At 37.5% G+C, this 20,365-nt stretch overlaps 1 protein-coding gene and 1 pseudogene across 2 annotated transcripts in view; one reads left to right on the top strand and one right to left on the bottom strand.

Moving 5' to 3' along the window:
- The window catches only part of LOC105464895 (uncharacterized), a 488,640-nt gene that overhangs the window by 333,016 nt on the left and 135,259 nt on the right, over positions 1-20,365 (top strand). The gene's annotated exons all lie outside the window — the stretch shown is intronic.
- LOC105464889 (small ribosomal subunit protein eS4, X isoform-like) lies at positions 2,514-3,290 on the bottom strand (annotated as a pseudogene).

Here is a 20,365-nt window from a genome sequence, read left to right on the forward strand (position 1 = left end):
TGGGCTTCTTGTGGCAATGGATGTGAGCACATAAAGGTGTAATGAAATTGTGTCTGATGGTCTTTTGGCATATACTGGTGGTGAGACTCTGAGAGTTGTAGGGAGGATGGGGATGGAGTGGGAAACATGGCCACAAACAGGCAAAGCCTCAGGCTTTCTTTTGACTCCTGTCTATGGTGAGCGGGAACAAGGAGAAGGAAAGGGTGGTCTTATCTGGAGCACCAGGGGTTCAAAGGTACCTTAAAAAAAAGTAATAAAGTGTAGAAATGCATGTAGAAAAGTGCACAAGTCATAGGTATTGTGGCTTATAAGGTGAAGAACCTGTGTAACCAACAACCAGATGAGAAAAGAGAGCATCATCAGTATCCCAGAAGCTCCCACATAGCCCCACACAGCCCCTCCCAGGCAATAGCCTCCCCAAAAGTAAGCATTATCCTGAATCCTAAAACCATAGATTAGTTTTGTCTTGTTTTGCATTCTGTGTAGATGAAATTATGCAGTATATATTCTTTTGCTCAGCATCATGTCAGTGAGATGGATCCATGCTGCACGTAGCCAAAGTTTGCTCACTCTAATAGTGTTTGTAGGGTATTGTAGAAATATACCATGATTTCTTTCTCCATTCCACTGTTGATGGATGTTTGGTTGTTTTCAGCTTTCAGTTGTTATGATCATTCTTGTACAAGTCTTTTACTGAACATATGTATGTATTTATTGTGGCATATCCCTAAGAGATAATAGGGTATGTATATGTTCAGTTTTGTAGATACTGTCCATTTCCCAAAGTGGCTGTGCAGATTTTGTACTACTACCAGGTGTATAAGAGTTCCAGCTGTTTTTACAGTAATCTTAAATACTTTGTCAGTACCTATGAAGATGGTTATACAATTTTCCTCTTTTGGTCTGTGAATGCTGCTAATTGATAAACTTGCTGATGTTGAAACATGTTTAAATTCCTGGAATACATCTACTTAGTTTATCTTGTGTTTCTCTATTATGTGACTAGATTTTACTCACTAATATTTTATTTAGAATATTTCCATTTATACTCATATCTGAGATTTACCTGTAGTTTTTGGTTGTGTGTTATTTTTGTTAGTTTTTGATACTGATATTATGCTAGATTTATAAAAGTAATTTGGAAGTGTTTCTTCTGAGTTCTGAAACCATTTAAATAGCATTGAAGTAATCTATTTCTGAAAGCCTTGGAAAAATTTTCCTCTGAAACTATGTAGACCTGGTGCTTTCTTGGGTAAGATATTGGGGGATTAGGGAATTGGATGAAGGTAAAGTTATTTTGCAACTTGTTATACTTCCCTTATGGTAATCGGTCTGCTTAGATCTTTCATCTCTTCTGGTGTCAGTTTTTGTAAATTACATTTCTTTATGAAAACATTTCATTTCCTTTTGTTTTTCAAATGTGTTTTTTAGTCATGGGCAATGTGGTTTATTTGGATTCTTTTAGTTTAGTTGGTATTTGTGGTTTGTTTCACTTTTATAATATTTAAATTGCTATTTGTTCTTCCATTTATCTTGAATAGATTAGCTAACAGGTCATTCATTGTATTTATAGTGCAAAGAATTAGAAGTTACATTTAATTATAAGCTTTATTGTTTTCTAATTCTTTAACTTATAATTCTTTTTTTTTCTTTTTATTTTAAGTTCTAGGGTATATGTGCAGGATGTGCAGGTTTGTTACCTAGGTAAACATGTGCCATGGTGGTTTGCTGCACCTATCAACCCATCACTTAGGTATTAAGCCCAGCATGCATTAGCTATTTTTCTTGATGCTCTCCCTCCCCCAACCCCCTCCCCACCCGGACCCCAGTGTGTGTTGTTCTCCTCTCTGTGTTTATGTATTCACATTGTTCAGCTCCCACTTATAAATGAAAACATGCTTTTCCATTTCTTTTTCTTGGTTATTGTTGTTTTCTAACTTCTTGAATGGAATGCTTAATGTTTGTTAATATAAATATTTAAGATTTTTCCTGTAAGCACTATCTTAGATATAACCCAGTGATTCAGACATGTAGTGTTTTTGTTATTGTCATTTTCCATATTTCTCGTAAATTCAAATTTGATTTTCTTTTTGACCCAAAAGTTGTTTATGAGAGAGTTAAAGGATTTCTAGGTAATAGAATTTTTGTTTTCCTGTTTTCATATTAATTTCTAGTTTTATTGCTTCGTGATAACAATTGTTTTCAGTATAATTCTTTTTTTAAAAAAAGTTACCATTTCCTTTGTGATTTAATATATGGTTAGTTTTTGTGAGGGTTCCATGAAGGCTTGAAAAAAAATTATTTTCCTGTTTTCAAGGTATGGAGTTTAATGTGTTACAATTTAATTTATTAATTTTGTAATTTAGGTTTTCTACTTTTTTACAAATGTTCTATTTATCTGCTTTCTCATGGACTGAGAGAAAAAATCAAAATATCATTCATTGATTTTTTTCATGTTGTATGATCTTTAATGAAGCATAAAGACCTTTCTAACATGTCAACTAGAGACCATTTCACCCACTGCTCTCTTCCGCTGCCAGTCTCTTCTCTCTCTTCAGCAATGGTGAGGCAGATACCTTGTCCTCAGGCAAGAGAAATCCATGATTTGTTGCTTTTGCCAATAATATAAATGTTGGAGAACTGGGTGGCAAAGCTGTTGCTGTTGGCATCTTTTATAGGAACCACATTGAAAAATCTAGGGTGTCTTTCTCCGTTGGTGATCACACCAATTCTTCCCAGCTTAGCACCTCCAGCCACCATACACAGGTTACCAGTGTCAAACCTGATGAAATCAGTAATCTTGCCAGTCTCCAAGTCAATCTGAACAATGTCATTCACCTTGATGAGGGTCAGGGCAGGAGATGATGCCAGCATCATGAGCTACCAGATCAGGGATTTTTCTTTTGTGTTTACAAAGTTTCTTCTCACTTTGAGTAACTTGGCCTCCTCAGGTGTAATAGGATCAACAGCAAGGTGACCCCTGGTGTCACAGATCAGACGGAAATTCTCTCTGGTCTTGTTAATGTTGACATCTAAGGAACCAGTGGCATAGGTTGTATCAGTCGAGACCTTGTCATTGATCTTAATGAACTGCTGCATGCAGATCTTCTTTGCTTCATCTCCTATCAGTGCATACTTAAGTCTGTTCCTTAGGAAAATGATGAGGGGGAGACTTTCAGCCTGTGGAGATTGGTGTGTGGGTGGCAAGCAAACACACCAGTCAAAGTATTCAGCATCCAATGCTTTGGGGCTCCTACCAAATTCAGATGCTTCTTGGCACCAAGAGCCATGGTTGCACTGGGCAGGGAAAGAGGACCACCATCTTCCAGTGCACAGAGAAATTGTGGCCAATATATCATTTCAAAGAAAGTGGTACTCTTTCTCCTATTTTCTGACACTTTTACTTTGAGTCATGAATGTTGAATGTTGATTCTAAGCTATTTGGTGCATAGGCATTCATAAATGTGATATATTCATTGTGAATAGTCCCCTCTTTTATCATTTAAAAAAGTGCCCTGCTATTATTTTTCTTCTCTGAACTCAACTTCGATACAATGATTAGAAACAACCCAGCTATTAATATTGAAATAAAAATTAAAGCCCAGTTTTCAGTGAATGAACAAAGTATTTACTTCCTGCTCATGCCAAAGCCAGTGTGATCTGGGTTGCCTTGTTCCACCTGGTGGCTATGCCGTTGGGAGTACACGACAGGGAAGAGACAAGTGGAGATGCACACTGGTTCTTACCTGTCTCAGCAAGGAAATGCCAGTCAATTCTCGGCATAGTCTATTGGCTAGAATTAGTCATAAGTCTGCTTATTTCCACAAGGAAGGCTGGAAAAGACAGGGAAGTCAATAAATATTTGGAAAGGACAAACTGTCTTCCACATTCCACTTTCTGTTTGTTAACATTGCTTAGACTATCTTTTATGTAGGTTTGATGCCTTTGTCTTTTTGGTATCTGTTTTGATTTTTGCTTTGTGCATCATAAAAAATCATATATTAGTTTTACCCGTTTATATTCACTACTATGACAGATATAATGGCATATTATTTTATGTAACGCTTTCTAATTTTTAGTCTTTTTCTTAGTCTATCATCTATGATTTTCTTGATTCTTGTAGTTTTTTTCCTGATAAATTGGAATGTTTTTATTTTGTTCTAGTGCTTATATCTGCAATCCAAATGTTGCATAATACCCTTAGACTTCTGTTTCTTCAGAGAGTATCTGAAAATACATATTTCAACTTTACTTGTAACTCTCTACTATGAAAAATGATCTTCCCCTGCCAACTCCTAGTTTACTATTTTATCTTCCTTAGTACTTACTTTTAAATATTTTATACCTTTTTATTTCATTAGCTTTAAGTTAGTTATTTTAACCTCCCAGCTGCAAATGATGAGAAAGTGAGCAGACTTACATTTTTATATTCTCTTCCTTTTCCTCTCCAAATTATTTGAAATTTACATAATTGCTACTTTGTATAATTGTTAGGATTTTTAACACTTACACTCTTCTCTGTTGACATACTTCCTAGATTTGTTTTGATCTTGATTGTACAAACAAATAGGGTTAAGTTTCACTGCTAGTCTTTTGGTTTTGCACGCGCGCATGTGTGTGTGTGTGTGTCTATCTATTGGTTGGTCAAAGTTCAGGAGTTTAAAAAGGATGCTTGGTCAATCACAGCCAGTGAATGTTCCACACATCTTGCTAGACTAGTATAAAAATCACTGGGTAACTGTTGATTCTAATGACCTGAAAGGTATTCAGTTTTTTGGTTTTGGTTTTGGTTTTGATTTCTTGGGGGTGGATTTTGCTTGTTGTTCTTTTTCATTTGAGGATTTTGGGAGGAAAGTTTATTTTTGGTTCCAAATAGAAAAACAAACCTATTTTGATCTTTAGTGCAAATGAGGGCTAGGGACTTAGCCTCCACTACCTCTACACTGCTTCATTCTGCCATTCGCTCATTGCAGCATATGCAAGAATAAAGCAATATAGTTTACTGCATTGTTTACTGAAGGTCAGCCAAACTTTCTGTATTATATTGCATATGAAATTGTTTACAAAAGAAACACTAACTCATACTTCTCTTTATCGGTTGCAAGTGGCACCCAGGGACAGAGGGAGAGTGGGGGGGCTGGTGGGGGAGGGGAGATTTTTTTTTTCTTAAGTGTGCTTCACAAGCCAGGCTATCTTCCAAGGAAGGCAGGCAGTGGGTAGAGCAGAGGGACTGAGAGCACACTGAAGAGAGATGCTGGCGGGTTTCCCCACCCTCGCCCCAAAGCAGAAAACTAGCAGACGTCAGCTTAGCCCCGTCCTGGGCACAGACACTACATAAGGAGATGCTAGAAGTTAAGCAATATTTTAATACTGTAATATGCTTGTTTTCTTTTTCTTTTTTTTTTCTCACCAAAAAAAAAAGGTAAGTAAACCAAAACACAAAAACATATAAATAAAATCCACCCCTCTTGGGGGTGGGAGGCAACCTTAATCCAAACACCTGGCTATGAAATAATTAGAATGTATTATCTCAGACAAGATTTCAGTTCTGGGAGGCAGGGGCATGATTGGGGAGGGGGCTGGAGGCTGAGAGACATAAGTTCTAGAAGGTTCTCTACTACTGTATTCTGTACATAATGTACCATCCCGTGTGGAATCTGTGAGTGTCTTAAGTAGCATGGGCTAGCCAATCTGCCATTCATGGTGTATGGTAAACTCTGAATTCCGTATGTAATAGGATGCAAGTCTAAGCATTTCATGTGGACATAAATGTATCTAGATAAAACTTTCCCTAGCACTGTGGCTGACCTCAGCCTTACTTTTATACTTTAGTATGAAACTGATGAGAACTTTGGTAGTGATTTTTTTTTTTTACCATATATACATATCTATCTATCTATCTGCATACATATGCATGCAGGTGTGTATCTATCTATCTGTCTATCTCAAGTATCTTTCAGGTCTTTGTGTGTGGCTTTCTGAAAGCCCTGTTGTACAAAATTACTATGTGAATGGCAGTCTCTCACATCACAGATGTGGAAAGTATAATTTTATATTTGTATTTTCAAATAAATAAGTTTGTGAAAGCTTTAAGAAAAAAAGGATGCTTGGGAACTAGTTCCTGAGCTCTTGCATGTTCAAAATTGTTTTCCAGTTGTCTTTATACATGAATGACAATTCGTCTGATAGAAAGTTCTTGGGGCAGCCTTTCTTTCCTTGAGAATCTGAAACAGAGCTGTTGACTTCTGCTGTTACTGAATGTTACTGTGAAGAAGTGTGAGACCAGCCTATTATCTCTCCCTCATAGGTGATTTCCTCCAGGAAACTTACTTGAGTTTGACTGTTCTGGATCTGTTTTTCCTAGAACGTGGCATGCCTTTTCAAGCTATAAAGTCTTCTTTTAGCTTGAAGTGATTTTTTGAAAATTCTAATTTAAAATAATTTGTTTCATTATTTTGGTTCTCTCCTTTGTAGTCTTTATATATTAGCTCACTTTCGCTTGTTTCCATATAAACCATTTTCTTTCAATGGTTTTAAACTTTCCTTTTTCATTTCATTTCTTTTTATTCATGTATCTTAATCCTGCCCTTTATGTTTCTTACTGTGCTTCTAGCAGGATCTGGGACAACTGGTGAAATGACTGGAGAAAAATAAAAACAAAACAAAATTATATCTCTACTTCCATCCCATCACACATATCCAGCTGGATTACAATATTAAATGAAGAAAAAAAAGAAGTTTTTTTTTTTTTTTTTTTTTTGAGATGGTGTCTTGTTCTGTTTCCCAGGCTGGAGTGCAGTGGTGGGATCTTGGCTCACTGCAACCTCCGCCTCCCAGGTTCAAGTGATTCTCCTGCCTCCGCCTCCCAAGTAGCTGGGACTACAGGTGCATACTATCATGCCTGGCAAATTTTTGTATTTTCCGTAGAGACAGGGTTTTGCCATGTTGGCCAGGCTGGTCTCAAACTCCTGGCCTCAAGTGATCCGCTCATCTCAGCCTCCCAAAGTGCTGGGATTACAGGCATCAGCCACTATGCCCAGATAAGAAATCTTAAAAGAAACAGAAAACACATAGGTGATTTTTAAATTTGGTATTGGAGTGAGATAGGCTTTCCTAAGCACAAATGAAAAAGAACTGAACACTGGAAAATATTTGACTTTATGACAGTTTAAATTTATACATTAAATAAATTAACAGTGGCAAAATTAAAAAACAAACTGAAAATAAATGTTTAAAACTTATATGACTAATGGATATCATATCGTTAACATAAACAAAGTGCTAACCAGAAAGATGTACACCTAAATTGAAAAATTGGCAAAAGATGTAAGCAAGTAATTTACAAAAGGAAAAATGTAAAAATCCGAAGAAACATATAAAAATACATATTTCAACTTTACTTGTAATCAAAGAAATATAAATTAAACATTTTCTCCACCAAATTGGCAGAATAATTTAATATCCAATATTAATGAGGAGGAGAATGATCAGCTTTTAGTCTGCTGGTGGTAATGTGACCCAGCACACACCTGAAGGGCAACCTGGCAATGTATATCCAAATCTCGAAAAATTTACATCGTTGGATCTAGTCATTTCTCTTCTAGAAATTTACCCAAAAGAACTAATTAGAGATATGTACAAAGATTTATATACATAGATGTTTTTGTTGAAATATTTACATTTGCAAATCGGATTAAGTAACCCAAAGTAGAACACTGGTTAAATAATTTGTGGTACATTAGTATGATGAAACACTATGCAGAAATTTTTAAAAAATATTTTAAGAAACATTTAGCTATGTGAGAAAATGTTGACTAATGTGAAGTGGAGAAGTACATAATGAAATATTACATAAAATGTAACCTTAATTTATAAGAAGATACTATTTATAACACGTATATGTACATATATTTACATTATATATGGAAGACTAAAAAAATCAAAATGTTATATATGTATATTTATCAATCATATATTATACATTTAAAAATAAAATTTAAAATAAATTTAAAATAAAATACATCCAAGTGTTAGACATTATTATAGTTGGGAATTAATTTAACTTGTTTTCTGAAAACTGAAAACTGTAAAATGTTGCTGAGGGCATTTAATGAAAACTGGAATAAATGGAAAGATATATGATGTTGATGGATTGGAAGATCCAATATGGTAAAAATAGCAATTCCTCCCAAATTGATTTTTAGATTCAATAAAATCCCAATCAATTTCCCAGCATGTTTATATATGTGGAAGGGGAGAGGACAATTGGCATAAAATTTATGTGGAACTGCAAACATCCAAGAATATTCAAGACAGTCTTAGAGAAGAAATGAAGGTTTTACATGAGTAGATGTCAAGACTTATTATAAAGCTATAATAATTAAGCCAATGTAAAGTTGGTGAGAGGAGAGACATATTGGCCAATGGAATAGACTAGAGTCCAGAAACAGATCCACACGTATTTATTCCGCTAGGGCCACTGGTAGGGTATGTAGGACCCTGGGAAAATATGTTCCGGAGGGCTCCTGACTATATAAATAATTTAATTAAAATGTATTACAAAATTTATGGGCTCAAATGAGACATAAGTATTTTTGATGAAGAGTTAGAATAATGGGTTGAGTGGGTCTACTTCCCTATTTCTTTATTATCCAATCAGTGTCTGTGAAGATTCTTCATAGGTCCAGACACTGTCTCTTCCTGCTCAGGGTCAGAAACCATCCATTTGTGATCGTTATTGTTGTCCCTTTGTGGTCATTATTTTCAACTGTGCTATTCTTGGCTGATTTCGTATTTTCTACCACAAATAAAAGATAGTGACTTTTTTTTTCTTTTTGACAGTCTTGCTTTGTCGCCCAGGCTGGAGTGCAGTGGCGCGATCTCGGCTCACTGCAAGCTCGCCTCCCGGGTTTAGCTGATTAGCTGGGACTGCTGATTAGCTGCCTCAGCCTCCTGATTAGCTGGGACTACAGGCGCCTGCCACCACGCCCAGCTAATTTTTTGTATGTTTAGTAGAGACGGGGTTTCACCGTGTTAGCCAGGAGGGTCTCGATTTCCTGACCTCGTGATCCGCCCGCCTCGGCCTCCCAAAGTGCAGGGATTACAGGCATGAGCCACCGAGTCCAGCCAATAGTGATTCTTAGTATTCATAATGCCAGGGCCTTCAGAAACTTCACTGAGACACAATAGATCTTCTTGCCTCTTCAGTTCTCCACTACTGTTTATTCAATGTTAGTTGCATCATCATTCATGGTGCTGACTCATTCATGATGCTGAGTCATCCATCATGCTGCTCATGACTATGGACTTCCAACGTCTCTTTCAAAGGTTATTTCTATGTTTCATTGAAGAGTACCACAAATTCAAGTCTTTTGCAGAATATGGAGGAAATTTTATTGTCTAGACATGTTAAATTTACCATTCAGAGTTTTATAGCATAAATAAGGAACAAAATCTTCCAATCATGTGTTCTCTTGAACTCGGTCAGCTGTAGTAGTCAACACTGAAAATGATTACAGTCTAGGAATCACTTTCAATGTTGACTACAACCTTGCCTTCCATACCCTGTCAGCAGGGAGGAGGGTTCCATGGGTAGAGCAAAAATGAAATCCTCATTCATGTAAAGAGTGTCTGTCTATTATCTGGGATGGCTTCAGACCAACCTGGGAGAGCATGACATCACCACGTTGATCAGAGGCAAAAATAAGAACATAAATCAATCGGAAACACCCATTTCCAGTGAGGAGCAGTAGTCCTGGAAGCCCTTGGAGGAGGTAGTTGAGACCACCCCATGGCGAATACCTGACATGTGGCAGGGAAGGGAAGGGGTGAGATGATCACCCTGGTACCACTGCCTGGAGTAGACAGAGTAAAACATGCCTGCCACTACCTCCTCTGCTGCGCAGGAGCAACACCGCAGTCAGATCATGGATGAGTGAGCCGACACAGGCCCATACAGGTGCAGCTTAAGACCAATTTAAGGTCAGTGGACCAGGTGCTCCTCAGGGCATGTGATTGATTTCTTATATAGGGGTAGAGGGTCGAAGAATACCTCAAAATGGAGAACAGGAACAAAGCACATGCAGGTCCCCATCCTGGCTCAGGGCACTCAGACAACACTGCCAGCCACAGGAGCCTAAGGAAAATGGAAGGAAAACACTTAAAATGGAGGGCGGCAGGGGTGTTCCCAGAGGCATGTGTCCTGGGGCAGGGGTTCTCTTGTCTGTATCTAAATGTGGTACTGCTGTCATCGAATTCACACACACACACAAAAAAAAATGTGTTGCAGGATATCCTAATTACCCTGATATGATCATTACACACTGTATGTGTATATCAAAATATAAAATGTACCCTATAAATATGTATAATTATTATGTATCAGTGAAAAAAGTTAAAAATTAAAAAGAATAGAAAAGGAAAAATGTGTTGCAGTAATGCTATTGGGGAAAAGATTGGTCTTTCCAACAAATGCTGCTAGAGCAAATGTGTGTACATCTATAAATAAATGAAATTTGACTCCCTCTTCGCTCCATTCACAGAAAATCGATTCCATGGGGATTACAGACCAAGATAAAAAGGATAAAGTGAGAAGATATATTTAGGACCTGGGAGTAGGCAAAGATTATTAAAAAGTACCAACCAGAAAGAAAAAGATCAATTAAATAGACTTTATTAAAATTTAGATTGTTTTAATCAGAAAATATCATTAAAGGTGAAGAAAAGCAACTAGATTTATAGACTTCTGCAACAAAACCTTGGTTTTAGAATATACAGAGAATTTTTACACATCAATTTGAAAAAAGGTAGACAACCCAACAACCACAAAAGAGTAAGATTTTTCAATTGTCATTTTCCAAGAGAAGATATTTAGGCTAATCAAGTATGTAAAAAGTGGTCAATATTGTCATCAGGGAAATATTAATCATCGGTGAAATCCAAATTAGAACCACAGTGAGAAACCACTATGTATCTACCTGAAGGGCTAACTGAAAAACAAATAAATCACTGACACTATAAAAGCTTGCTGAGGATGTCAAGCGACAGAAACTCTCATGCATGAATAGTGGGAATGTGCACTGGTACAGCCTCTTTTGAAAGCTGTTTGACAGTATCTACTAATATGCACCCAGTGACCCAGCAATTCTATTAGTGGAATACATGCTACAGCAATACATGTCCAAGAATGTTCAGTGCCACGATACTGACACTAACCCTAAGCTAGAATCAACCCACATTTCCATCAATGGTGAAATGGAAACATTGTGGAAGATTTGTAACTATGGTAGAATACAAACAATGAAAAGAAAATGAACTACTACTACATGCTATCATACAGATAAACTCACAGATCTAACACTGTGTGAAACGGCCAGCCACAAAGGAGTACACAATGTATTATTTCATCTATATGAAGTTCAAAAATAGGAAAAAATGTAATCTATGGTGAGAGAAGTCAGAATAATGCTTGCATGTTGGGAGTGTGACTGGGAGAGGGCACAAAGGAGACTTCTGGAATGCTAGTAATATTATGTATCTGCATCCTAATCTGGATGGTGGTCACATAGATATAATCATTTTATAAAAATTGGTCTAGCTTCACATCCACACGTATGTTTATTGCAGCACTATTAACAATAGCAAAGACTTGGAACCAACCCAAATGCCCATCAATGATAGACTGGATAAAGAAAATGTGGCACATATACACCATGGAATACTATGCAGCCATAAAAAAGAATGAGTTCATGTCCTTTGCAGGGACATGGATGAAGCTGGAAACCATCATTCTCAGCAAGCTAACACAGGAACAGAAAACCAAACACCGCATGTTCTCACTCATAAATGGGAGTTGAACAATGAGAATACATGGGCAGAGGGAGGAGAACATCACACACCAGGCCCTGTCAGGGGGTGAGGGGCTAGGGGAGGGAGAGCATTAGGAGAAATACCTAATGTAGATGACAGGTTGATGGGTGCAGCAAACCACTATGGCACATGTATACCTATGTAACAAACATGCACGTTCTGCACATCTATCCCAGAACTTAAAGTATAAAAAAAAATTAGTCAAGCTTAATGTATATATACACTTTAATGTATATATAAAATGGTATCTATTTGTTATATCTGTGAAATAAGTTACAGAAAAATCAGCTTGGCATCAGCCGCAGTACCCTTTGGAAATCTGAACAAATATTGTTCATGGGGCCTCTTTCTACATAAACTGCTTGAGTTATTCAAAATTATTATTTTGAATAACTTTCAAAACTTATTCAAAATAATCTGGGGTCTCAAAAGGAAGAAAAATGATCAGGGCCCGCATGGGTTGCAACCAGATTTTAGGGGGCCCCTGCTGGCCCGTGACACCAGATGAAGACTTAGAAAATGTAAAGGAAGACTGCCTGCTCAAGTGGGTCCCTGATCCCTGAGTAGCCTAACTGGGAGACATCCCCCACTAGGTGCAGACCGACATCCCACACCTCACATGGTGGGGTACACCCCTGAGACAAAGTTTCCAGAGCAAGAATCAGACAGGAACACTCGCTGTTCAGCAATATTCTATCTTCTGCAGCCTCCGCTGCTGATACCCAGGCAAACAGGGTCTGGAGTGGACCTCAAGCAATCTCCAACAGACCTACAGCTGAGGGTCCTGACTGTTAGAAGGAAAACTAACAAACAGAAAGGACACCCACACCAAAACCCCATCAGTACATCACCATTATCAAAGACCAAAGGCAGATAAAACCATGAAGATGGGGAAAAAGCAGGGCAGAAAAACTGGAAATTCAAAAAATAAGAGCACATCTCCCCCTCCAAAGGAACACGGCTCATCACCAGCAATGGATCAAAGCTGGACGGAGAATGACTTTGCCAAGTTGAGAGAAGAAGTCTTCAGTTCATCAAACTTCTCAGAGCTAAAGGAGGAATTACGCACCCAGTGCAAAGAAACTAAAAATCTTGAAAAAAGAATGGAAGAATGGATAACTAGAATAATCAATGCAGAGAAGGCCATAAATGAACTGACAGAGATAAAAACCATGACACGAGAAATACGTGACAAATGCACAAGCTTCAGTAACTGACTTGATGAACTGGAAGAAAGAGTATCAGCAATTGAGGATCAAATGAATGAAATGAAGCGAGAAGAGAAGTCTATAGAAAAAAGAGGAAAAAGAAATGAACAAAGCCTTCAAGAAGTATGGGATTATGTGAAAAGACCAAATCTCCGTCTGATTGGGGTGCCTGAAAGTGAGGGGGAAAATGGAATCAAGTTGGAAAACACTCTTCAGGATATCATCCAGCAGAACTTCCCCAACCTAGTAAGGCAGGGCAACATTCAAATTCAGGAAATACAGAGAACGCCACAAAGATACTCCTTGAGAAGAGCAACTCCAAGACACATAATTGTCAGATTCACCAAAGTTGAAATGAAGGAAAATTTGTTAAGGGCAGCCAGAGAGAAAGGTCAGGTTACCCACAAAGGGAAGCCCATCAGACTAACAGCGGATCTCTCGGCAGAAACTCTACAAGCCAGAAGAGAGTGGGGGCCAATATTCAACAGCCTTAAAGAAAAGAATTTTCAACCCAGAATTTCATATCCAGCCAAACTAAGTTTCATAAGTGAAGGAGAAATAAAATCCTTTACAGACAAGCGAATGCTTAGAGATTGTGTCACCACCAGGCCTGCCCTACAAGAGATCCTGAAGGAAGCACTAAACATGGAAAGGAACAACCGGTACCAGCCATTGCAAAAACATGCCAAAATGTAAAGACTGTCAATGCTAGGAAAAAACTGCATCAACTAACGAGCAAAATAACCAGCTAATATCACAATGACAGGATCAAGTTCGCATATAACAATATTAACCTTCAATGTAAAGGGACTAAATGCTCCAATTAAAAGACACAGACTGGCAAATTGGATAAAGAGTCAAGACCCATCAGTTTGCTGTATTCGGGAGACCCATCTCACATGCAGAGACACACATAGGCTCAAAATAAAGGGATGGAGGAAGATCTACCAAGCCAATGGAGAACAAAAAAAAGCAGGGGTTGCAATCCTAGTCTCTGATAAAACAGACTTTAAACCATCAAAGATCAAAAGAGACAAAGAAGGCCATTACTTAATGGTAAAGGGATTAATTCAACAGGAAGAGCTAACTATCCTAAATATATATGCACCCAATACAGGAGCACCCAGATTCATAAAGCAAATCCTTAGAGACTTACAAAGAGACTTAGACTCCCATACAATAATAATGGGAGACTTCAACACCCCACTGTCAACATTAGACAGATCAACGAGACAGAATGTTAACGAGGATATCCAGGAATTGAACTCAGCTCTGCACCAAGCAGACCTAATAGACATCTACAGAACTCTCCACCCCATATCAACAGAATATACATTCTTCTCAGCACCACATCACGCTTATTCCAAAATTGACCACATAATTGGAAGTAAAGCACTCCTCAGCAAATGTACAAGAACAGAAATTATAACAAACCGTCTCTCAGACCACAGTGCAATCAAACTAGAACTCAAGATTAAGAAACTCAATCAAAACCGCTCAACTACATGGAAACTGAACAACCTGCTCCTGAATGACTACTGGTTACATAACGAAATGAAGGCAGAAATAAAGATGTTCTTAAACCAATGAGAACAAAGATACAACATACCAGAATCTCTGGGACACATTTAAAGCAGTGTGTAGAGGGAAATTTATAGCACTAAATGCCCACAAGAGAAAGCAGGAAAGATCTAAAATTGACACTCTAACATCACAATTAAAAGAACTAGAGAAGCAAGAGCAAACACATTCAAAAGGTAGCAGAAGGCAAGAAATAACTAAGATCAGAGCAGAACTGAAGGAGATAGAGACACAAAAAACCCTTCAAAAAATCAATGAATCCAGGAGCTGGTTTTTTGAAAAGATCAACAAAATTGATAGACTGCTAGCAAGACTAATAAAGAAGAAAAGAGAGAAGAATCAAATAGATGCAATAAAAAATGATAAAGGGGATATCACCACTGACCCCACAGAAATACAAACTACCATCAGAGAATACTATAAACACCTCTATGCAAATAAACTAGAAAATCTAGAAGAAATGGATAGTTTCCTGGACACTTACACTCTTCCAAGACTAAACTGGGAAGAAGTTGAATCCCTGAATAGACCAATAGCAGGCTCTGAAATTGAGGTAATAATTAATAGCCTACCAAGCAAAAAAAGTCCAGGACCAGACGGATTCACAGCTGAATTCTACCAGAGGTACAAGGAGGAGCTGGTACCATTCCTTCTGAAACTATTCCAATCAATAGAAAAAGAGGGAATCCTCCCTAACTCATTTTACAAGGCCAATATCATCCTGATACCAAAGCCTGGCAGAGACACAACAAAAAAAGAGAATTTTAGAGCAATATCCCTGATGAACATCAATGCGAAAATCCTCAATAAAATATTGGCAAACCGAATCCAGCAGCACATCAAAAAGCTTATCCACCATGATCAGGTGGGCTTCATCCCTGGGATGCAAGGTTGGTTCAACATACGCAAATCAATAAACGTAATCCAGCATATAAACAGAACCAAAGACAAAAACCACATGATTATCTCAATAGATGCAGAAAAGGCCTTTGACAAAATTCAACAGCCCTTCATGCTAAAAACTCTCAATAAATTCGGTATTGATGGAACATATCTCAAAATAATAAGAGCTATTTATGACAAACCCACAGCCAATATCATACTGAATGGGCAAAAACTGGAAGCATTCCCTTTGAAAACTGGCGCAAGACAGGGATGCCCTCTCTCACCACTCCTATTCAACATAGTGTTGGAAGTTCTGGCTAGGGCAATCAGGCAAGAAAAGAAATAAAGGGTATTTAGTTAGGAAAAGAAGAAGTCGAATTGTCCCTGTTTGCAGATGACATGATTGTATATTTAGAAAACCCCATCATCTCAGCCCAAAATCTTAAGCTGATAAGCAACTTCAGCAAAGTCTCAGGATACAAAATTAATGTGCAAAAATCACAAGTATTCTTATACACCAGTAACAGACAAACAGAGAGCCAAATCAGGAATGAACTTCCATTCACAATTGCTTCAAAGAGAATAAAATACCTAGGAATCCATCTTACAAGGGATGTACACGACCTCTTCAAGGAGAACTACAAACCACTGCTCAGTAAAATAAAAGAGGACACAAACAAATGGAAGAACATACCATGCTCATGGATAGGAAGAATCAATATTGTGAAAATGGCCATACTGCCCAAGGTAATTTATAGATTCAATGCCATCCCCATCAAGCTACCAATGACTTTCTTCACAGAATTGGAAAAAACTACTTTAAAGTTCATATGGAACCAAAAAAGACCCCACATTGCCAAGACAATCCTAAGTCAAAAGAACAAAGCTGGAGGCATCACGCTACCTGACTTCAAACTATACTATAAGGCTACAGTAACCAAAACAGCATGGTACTGGTACCAAAACAGAGATATAGACCAATGGAACAGAACAGAGTCCTCAGAAGTAATACCACACATCTACAGCTATCTGATCTTTGATAAACCTGACAAAAACAAGAAATGGGGAAAGGATTCCCTATTTAATAAATGGTGCTGGGAAAATTGGCTAGCCATAAGTAGAAAGCTGGAACTGGATCCTTTCCTTACTCCTTATACGAAAATTAATTCAAGATGGATTAGAGACTTAAATGTTAAACCTAAAACCATAAAAACCCTAGAAGAAAACCTAGGTAATACCATTCAGGACATAGGCATGGGCAAGGACTTCATGTCTAAAACACCAAAAAAAACTGCAACAAAAGCCAAAATTGACAAATGGGATCTAATTAAACTAAAGAGCTTCTGCACAGCAAAGGAACTACCATCAGAATGAACTGGCAACCTACAGAATGGGAGAAAATTTTTGCAATCTACTCATCTGACAAAGGGCTAATGTCCAGAACCTACAAAGAACTCAAACAAATTTACAAGAAAAAAACAAACAACCCCATCAAAAAGTGGGCAAAGGATATGAACAGACATTTCTCAAAAGAAGACATGCATACAGCCAACAGACACATGAAAAAATGGTTATCATCACTGGCCATCAGAGAAATGCAAATCAAAACCACAATGAGATACCATCTCACACCAGTTAGAATGGCAATCATTAAAAAGTCAGGAAACAACAGGTGCTGGAGAGGATGTGGAGAAATAGGAACACTTTTACACTGTTGGTGGGATTGTAAACTAGTTCAACCATTGTGGAAGACAGTGTGGCGATTCCTCAAGGATCTAGAACTAGAAGTACCATATGACCCAGCCATCCCATTACTGGGTATGTACCCAAAGGATTATAAATCATGCTGCTATAAAGACACATGCACACGTATGTTTATTGCGACACTAGTCCCAATAGCAAAGACTTGGAATCAACCCAAATGTCCATCGACAGACTGGATTAAGAAAATGTGGCACATATACACCATGGAATACCATGCAGCCATAAAAATGGATGAGTTTGTGTCCTTTGTAGGGACATGGATGCAGCTAGAAACCATCATTCTCAGCAAACTATCTCAAGAACAGAAAACCAAACACTGCATGTTCTCACTCATAGGTGGGAACTGAACAATGAGATCACTTGGACTCGGGAAGGGGAACATCACACACCAGGGCCTATTATGGGGAGGGGGGAGAGGGGAGGGATGGCATTGGGAGTTATACCTGATGTAAATGATGAGTTGATGGGTGCTGACATGTTGATGGGTGCAGCACACCAACATGGCGCAAGTATACATATGTAACAAACCTGCACGTTGTGCACATGTACCCTAGAACTTAAAGTATAATAATAATAATAATAATAATATAAGAAAATATACCAAGTCACTAAAATTTATTTGTGACCTCAAAATCAGTACGTGCAGCACTTAAAAAAAAAAAAAAAAAGGAAAGGAAAATGTAAAGAAAGGCACCGCAAAGTGTGGGACCCCCTGAGGGTGGAGTTTGGGGCAAGGATCTACCACTCAGGTCTAAGAATAGTACTAGCCCTCGGATTTTAATTGTATAACCAAAAGCCCTAAGACAGTGGAAAAATGTCTACTGAGGTTTAAGATGGAAATGATATGACCTAAAAATTGCATATTGCTATGTTCTTATTCTCATATGATGACTGTAGAAAAACACTGATATTTAATAATTCAAGAACTGTGCCAGCCCTCTGCCCTTCTTAAAGGAATTGCTTAAAAATAGTCTCCGTCCAACCTAGATTTGAATCAGGTCCATGTAAAAAATATATATGCATATAATTTAAATGAATGAAGTACAAATAATCAGAAAAGTTACAGCTGTAAACTGCTTATGAGTTTTTCATAAATCAGAATATTTTAGAGATGTTTTTAGTATTTTTTACTTAAAACAGATCAATATTTTCTAGAAAAACAACAGGAGGACAATATTAATTTTAAGAAAAACTAAGAGGATTAAATGAAAGAAGAATTATTAATAAATAAAAATTCCACAAAGAAGTATAGTAATCATTATCTTTCAGGTGAGTTTTATCTATACATATACAAAAGCTCTTGGCAGAAGGGAAATAGAAACACGATTGTCATGGTAGATTCCTGTCTTTATAATCTCACATAGAAAACATAAGGACAAGAAGTTTGAATCACAGTATGAGGTTGGATTAGATTTATATTCAACTTTATATTGTTCAGGTAAAGTACTTTTTCAAGTTACCATGAAACACTTATTAAGTTATTATATACTCAGTCATAAAGAGAATCTCAACAAATTCTTTAACGTAAAATTGAACTGGTCATATTCTATGACTGTAATATAATGAATTGAAAAATGAACAAAGTTTAAATAGTAATTCTTCTAATCCTTGTAAATATTTTTCAAAATTTCTAAACCTATTTGTCAATGAAAACGTCAAGTCCACAATAACAGACTTAAGAAAAAGTCTGTTATTAAGAAAAAGAATAACAAGGCTGGGTGCAGTGGCTCATGCCTGTAATCCCAGCACTTTGGGAGGCTGAGGAGGGTGGATCACGAGGTCAGGAGTTCAAGACCAGCCTGGCCAAGATGGTGAAACCCCGTCTTTACTAAAAATACAAATATTAGCTGGGCATGGTGGCAGATGCCTGTAACCCCAGCTACTTGGGTGACTGATGCAGAGAATTGCTTGAACCCGGGAGTCAGAGGTTGCAATGAGCTGAGATCACACCACTGCATTCTAGACTGGGTGACAGAGTGAGACTCCATCTCAAAAAGAAAGAAAGAAAGAAAGAAAAAAATGTAACATTACTATATATCACATCTTCAGGATTAAGCCAATGGTCTACTGGAGAAAAAATACTCATAGCCTTAAGGGCTGTCATTATTAATGAAAATAAATGAACTAATCATTGAAGTCAAGAAGTTAGATGTATAATAACAAAATACACTTTGGGAAAGAAGTATGTAGTAATGATGCTGAAATCAGGAATTACTGAGTTTAAAAACAAAATTTAAAAACCTCATAGGATAAATGTAGAAGATGCTGTGAAGAAAATAGCACTATAAGGCCGGGCGCGGTGGCTCAAGCCTGTAATCCCAGCACTTTGGGATTACGAGGTCAGGAGATTGAGACCATCCTGGCTAACACGGTGAAACCCCGTCTCTACTAAAAAAATACAAAAACTAGCCGGGCGAGGTGGCGGGCGCCTGTAGTCCCAGCTACTTGGGAGGCTGAGGCAGGAGAATGGCGTAAACCCGGGAGGCGGAGCTTGCAGTGAGCTGAGATCCGGCCACTGCACTCCAGCCTGGACGACAGAGCCAGACTCCGTCTCAAAAAAAAAAAAAAAAAAAGAAAATAGCACTATGAAAAAACAAACAAAAGAACCTGACAAATTGATTTAACCATAAGAAAGGCATTAGAATTAAGAAAAAATATGTACCAGCAGATACAGAAGAGATCATAAAATTATGAGAATTTTGTGGAAAATTCTTCGATGTTAAATGGAAAAATGTATTGTTCAAGGAAAGTAAAAGTGGCCAAAATTGACACAATAATAAATAGACCAATAACCTTGGGAAAAAATCAAAATAATTCAAAAGACCTTATGCCAAATAATTTTCCAGGTAAACTTTCTTCAAACTTTCAAGAAACAGATAATTTCTATGCTATTCTACTTCAGAATATTACTGATCCTCAGTTCATCTTATGAAACGTACATATCTCAAGACCAAATATTAAAAATGTGAAAGTTTAAGAAGAATTACATTTGATTATAAATAAAAAGCTCAAAATTTTAGTGAACAAAATTAAACTCTAGTATTGTTCATCATATCCTT

Source organism: Macaca nemestrina, chromosome 19, assembly GCF_043159975.1.
Source record: "Macaca nemestrina isolate mMacNem1 chromosome 19, mMacNem.hap1, whole genome shotgun sequence".
In the NCBI taxonomy this organism is placed as follows: Eukaryota; Metazoa; Chordata; class Mammalia; order Primates; family Cercopithecidae; genus Macaca; species Macaca nemestrina.